Genomic DNA, 6,435 nt, shown 5'->3' with positions numbered 1-6,435 from the left:
ATATATTTCCAGTAACTGTCGTGTGAAAGTACTGTATTTAGCAGAGCTGGGCATCGTCTATCCATCTATAACTTCTGGGCGGTATTTCTGGCCGGCCCACATGGTTCCAGTCTGTCCCTCGTCGGCGACAGCCAAACGGCGCTGAGAACATAATTCGAACGTCACACGCAGGTGCCGCACAAGCAGACATCCCACCAAATAAAGAAAAAATATCAAATAAAAACAACAGACACACACACACATGCACAGCGTGATGATTGGTGAAATAAAAACAAAAACTCACAACAACAACATGTCATTGCATCGGTGGGACCGACAGGTATACAAAACACTGTTTTATTTTTAATTTTTTCTTTGTTTGGCTGCGTGTCCAGAGTGGGGCATCTACGCTAAAGTCCGTTCACAACGCCGCTTGGTTGATTCAGATTGACCAGGCGGATCTGAAATATAGACGGAAATTCATAGACGGACTAAAGCATAGACGAATGCCCACCTCTGGTATTTAGTTACAATATTTGGTGAATTGGAACCCTGTGATTACCAACCTCTGTGTATCATAAATATCAGGTGTTCTTTGGGAAATTCCAGTTTCACTTAACTAATTAGTTTACAATTCATCCATCTATGCCAGCAACATATAATGAGAGGCTCAACAAGTAAATTATCTTCTATTAGATAGTTGAACGTACAATAAATGTGTGTATCCGCCCTTTGCCATTCATACAACAGAACAGCTTTGTGTTCATCCAAATAGGCCCAGATCTCAGTGCCCACGGAAGATAGCAATTAACAAAGTTTAACCAAACTGGGTCGAGCATGGCAGAATTATGGCATAATAATAATAATAATAATAATTAGCGCCGTCAAGAGATTTTTAAAAATGAGAGATTAATTAATTATGATCTGTAATGAATTGATCTAACTAATCTATTTTTTAATCTCACTTATAAATTTTTGAGAAAAGCCCCTCATTGTCTGTATGCATGTACCGGTATCTGTATTTATGGTGTATGTCTTTTTTTCAATTACCCAGTCATTTGCAACCTTGAGGAACTGTTTTTCCCATTCCCATCAACCAAGTCCATGGTTTCTGTTTTCACGACAATCATTGCAAAATGAGTTGAAGTTCCACTCACCATCAATAAAGTGTCCAGTCACCTCCAAATAACCGTGGTTGCGAGTTGAGATCCAGTGATCTGTAGTTATAGCAAATTTGTTTGCTTTTCTTTTCACCGTCATACGTCTTGCTGATTTTAGTCATCACTGCAGTCCTGCACAGTGTTTTGTATGACGGCTCATTGGACGCTGTTTGAAACACCTCACTTAATCCCCTGTCTTCACCTATGTTGATAGGCCTTGCAGTTCATCGCTATTCACTTGGCAAGAACATTCGTCAGCCCGTTGGTCGCAGACTTGCTCATATGCGGGCTATTCTCGAGTTTGGTTTGATGAAAAGCTTTGCAATGGCTCACTATATTAGCGTCTTCGTTGCTATCATTTCCTGTGCCTTTAGTCGTGGCTGGTTACTTTGCGTTGTAGTAGACTTGAACTCCTTCTTTGGTTAGCAAAGTCCTTCTTGCAAAGAAGGCATATCATTCTGCCTTTATCAATAGTGCCGTCAGGGCGTTTTTTAAATTTACCATTCATCGGACCAACAACTCTCACGTGCTCCTCCTTTTTCACGTCTTCTCTCTGCTCCTGAACTTGCCCTCCCACCTACAATAGGAGCCTATCAGGTTATGCCAAACACAATGACAACCAATCAGTGTTCACTTCAGGGTGTGACACAGACCATTGTTTTTTACACCGCCAACAACTCAAGCATAAGCACCATGTATCAAAGTCAGAGATTAAAAATTTGATGAATGCGATTAAAAAAATTAATGCTTTAACTGTGACTGTAATTAATTGATCACAATTAATGCACTAATTCGACACCCCTAATAATAATAATTAAAAAAAAAACTTAGGATGAGAAAAAATAAAATCCAACTAGAAGCTGTATCCAGTATGTGAGTGGGACAATGCAAAACAGCAACACAGCAAAACAAAAGTGAAAACAAAGTAACGGTCTGGTGTCTTCCTGGTGTTGCCGCAGACTGGGAGCTGATTACAAAATCTTCATTGTGTGAATCTCTCTGGTCAATTTCTGCTTGCACGACCCCACCCCCCCCTCCAAAAAAAGAAAAAATACAGCGAAAAGCCAACTGACAGAAAATCATCGATCGTGACAGAAATACCTTTAATCTGTTGCAGACACGAAAAAAAGCACTGCATTTTTTTAATGGAGAAAACATAGCACTGTATTTAAAAAAATATATATATAAAGCCAAAATAAATCACGATAAGAGATAATGTTCCTGAAATAAACTGCTCTTAAGGTGTAAGTAGGCCTAAAGTCACAAACACATATTTCTGCTTGAGGGTCTTTCCCCTGCTCCTTATGAGTGTTTTCATTTTATATTAGCGTGTTTGACGGTTTGGCTTGAAGCTTTTTCCCCAAGTCAAATTTTGGCTCGCAATACAAAACAATAAAATTCAACAGTGACGTTCATAATTAAAAAACAAAAACAAAAACACATATCCGTTGTATTCCGTAAGGTCTGGAAGGAGACCAGGGCCGCCCTGTCACGTACTGCAGCTCGTAATCAGCGATCTTGTGTGATTAAAGCTACCCTCGGTTGTACTTTTTGGAATTGGTGTGATCTTGTCTTTTTTCGACAAGCAATTTTCGTTATTTCTTTCCTTGCCTTTTGCAAGCGTTTTTGGTTATTGTCGTTTTCCTGGTTTTGTCATATCAACGCCTTCAGTTGCACTTTGTCGGTTTTGCGTATTTTTTCGAATAAACCCTTTTTGTTCAAAACACCATCTGAGTCCAGACTTTTAGAGTCCGCTTTGGTTCCGGGTCCTCCCGGAACCCTGACGGAAAAATGGAGTGTGGGGCTGCAAAATGCCAGTTTACAACCTCATAACCCTACTCTTTCAAAAAATAAAAATAGAAATGTAAAACTTAACTCACAAGAACTTCTCTGTTAAACTGTCTCTGGACCAATCCGTCGGTCAGACTGAATGCTCACCTCTGCGCTTTACACAATGTCTCAACTTCACTGAAATTGGGATTTGTTTTAACGAGAATAAAGAGTCGTGATGCCTTCAAGAATGGAGCCAATTTATTTATTGTTTTTGCTTTATCAAGCCCAGAAATGTAATGTGTAATGTTTTGAGCAGAGCTGGGCATTTTACAAAATAATTGCAGTCCGTTTATTGCCTTCCGCCTACAGCTGGCTTCCTTTCCGCTGTCTGTTTATCTGCCATTTTGTCCGGCCGGAAAATAGGTATCCTCGATTGGCCGGTCCAACAAAAATTTTAAACGGGCTTCCGTCAGCCTTTCCGACTACCAACTTCGACAAACTAAAAAAAAAAAAAAAACTTCCAGTAAAGGAGTCTCTTATTCTTTGTTGTCTTAAATAAAAGAGAAGAAGAAGACGAAATAGACGATCACGGAAAAAAATGGGCTTCCAACTATGCTTAGTCCCACTATTTTTTTAAGTTTCACTGTTTATTGTTTAATGGGCTTCCAACTATGCTTAGTCTGACTATTTTTTGAAGTCATGTCATGTCATTTTCCAAACCGCTTATCCTATACAGGGTCGCGGGGAGTTGCTGGAGCCTATCCCAGCCGTCAACGGGCGAAGGCAGACTACACCCCGGACTGGTCGCCAGCCAGTCGCAGGGCACACATAGACACTGTCACTGAGCGGGAATCGATCCCACGCTGCCCGCACACAACTCGGGCGTGTGTACCACTACACTATCAGCGGACTTATTTTTTGAAGTTTCCCGTTCATTCAGGTCTGGTTTCTGCTCAATTGCATTTGACGGAACCCCCACCTCCAAACAGGCTTATTATGCTGCAATTCTTGTTCATGTATTTTGATGATTATAGGATCTAATTCATATAATTTCAGTGTTTTTTCCAGTGTTTTTATACATTTCCTAAATATTATTTTAAATATTTCTGTTATGACAAATACTGGCAAATTCTTCGCAATGTCCACATATACATCATTTTCTCTATTGCTTATCTTGTGCGGAGTCACAGGTGAGCTGGAGCTTATACCAGCTGACTTTGGGCAAAAGGCACACCCTGGACTGGGCGGAAGCCAATCACAGGGCACATTTAACAACGAACAACCATTCAGACCCTTTTGCGATTAAATAAATTTGACTTAAATTGACACAGACGCATTCAACGCTGTTATGGAGTAGGAACTGAACCCACAATCCCTGCACTGCAGTCAGGATAATGTACCACTACAACATCAGTCTTTCCAATATGCAGGGCGGAAAAATAGTAACATTTAGTCATTTTGAACATTTCCATATAAGATAAATGCATGTTCCAATCACTGCTTTTGATCTGTGCAACTTAGTAGAGGATACATGCCCGGATTTGGTGTATAAAAGCATTCATTCATTTGTAAGGAAATTGAAAAGAAAGACTCACTCATGAGCCACCACATGTGCAGGCAAACCTGCTTTAGTTCATTAACACGTGTGACAAAGCATGCGACACACATGCACACGCTCACACACACACTAATGTTTGGATTCGAACAAGAAAAGGCACTTCCACACCCATATATTTACCTTCTAAAAATAAAGTCATGACGTCAAACAACCGTTATTTCAGTTGGTCAGATAACATTTGCCCCTCCCTACCTCAAACACACTCGATAACTGTAGCATGAAAAAATTAGAAGCATCAAAATGTTTCTCAGTAAACATGGACTAATATGTGACTGCATTCTAAATTTATATTCCAATGATGTAGCCAGCCACTAGAAGCCTTTCTATACATTCTCCTCCTAAAGAGAAAACTCTGAATAGACATCTAACATGATTGCATCAATCCTATTTTGCACCGTGCATCAGCATCATTTCTGTTGCTATGGATTGAAAAAGAGTCACGCACATCCTGAATCACATTTCTTCCAGAGTTACATACTGTACCTACATGAACGCATAAACATGATCACCATTACCACTGATTTACTCATTAAAGCCCAAAATGAAGGAACACGTTTCAGATTTTTTCCTTGATAAGTATTCACAGCACATAAAACTCTCTGCAGTCAGGCTTAGATATGAGTCATAGTCTAGAGTGGTAGGAGGGCACATTAACAGACTGACTTTTTATTGCCACTCTGCTGAAAACAAATATCTCTGACAACTTGACGAATGACTGAGGAACAATAATTAGGCAGTGACTAATGAAAGAAAATATTAGGTAATGTGTATGCACTAGCCTACATATACAGGAAGTTAATGTACAATAAATCCAATACACAGTCAATACCAGAGGTGGGCATTCCGTCTGACTGATAAACAGGTTTGCAGTCACTGACGGATGCCCGTTTTGCTGACGTTATACGATAGACAGGGAACTTCAAAAGAAAATAAAGACAGACTAAGCACAGACAGAAGTGGATTTTTGTCCGTCTGTGTCATCATCACTCCTAACCTGGTCGAGCCGGTTTTGCTGAGGAGAGACGGAAACGCAACCCAGGCTGCATTGACTGTATATGTACAGCAGGTGGCGGTGGCACCAAAGAGAGAATCATGAGTTACTCAGGCTGAGTAAGAAGAAGTAACTTTGAATGCAGAGACAGTCTTACAGAGAACTTCTTGTTAAGTTTTACATTTCTATTTTTATTCTTGGAAAGCGCAGAGTTCGTAGGTTGTGAAACGATTTTTGCAGGCCCACACTCCATTTCAGAAGGTGGCGGTAATGCACCAAAAGTTGTTTGGTAACCGCCAAAAGACAGAAGAGCAAGAAGAAGAAAAAAAAGAAGACAAATTAGAAGAAAAAAAACATTCATTTATTGTAATGTCAACTTTATTTTGGCCTGCACAAGGACTAGGAAGCATTTTAATCTACCAAGATTGTACCTTTAGCAAAAATGTGACACAGGATTCTGGTTAAGGTAAGCAAAATTTTAAAGTAAAACTTTAAGGAGTTATAGCGGCAGCAGGAACCCACAGTTCAACAGATTAGCAATTAAGTGTAGGCTACGTGAAATGTCAAATGTATGTGAGTGCAAAGCTGTTTGAGCAGCAAGCCGACACATTATGATACCGATACATTATGTACATAGTGCAATCCATTTACCATTTTAATCAAATCGGTACAGATAATGGATGGGTGGGGTTTTCCTCTGTTGGACCTTTTTTTTTCCCGGATTGACAATTGACAGACTGGCGGACCCGGAAGCGCGGTTAAAATAACATGACAGAGTGACCGACAGATGATTACAGTTTGGTTTGTCTTGAAAAAATGACGAATTGACGAATGGCGCACGGGTACCCAGGCTGCTGAGGGATGACGAATCGTCAAACTTTAGTAAAATGTCCACCTCTGTTCAACACCTTATT

This window comes from Filicampus tigris, chromosome 3 (assembly GCF_054856515.1).
Source record: "Filicampus tigris isolate MCC_2025a chromosome 3, RoL_Ftig_1.0, whole genome shotgun sequence".
NCBI lineage: Eukaryota > Metazoa > Chordata > Actinopteri > Syngnathiformes > Syngnathidae > Filicampus > Filicampus tigris.
Note: the sequence above shows the minus strand (reverse complement) of the source record.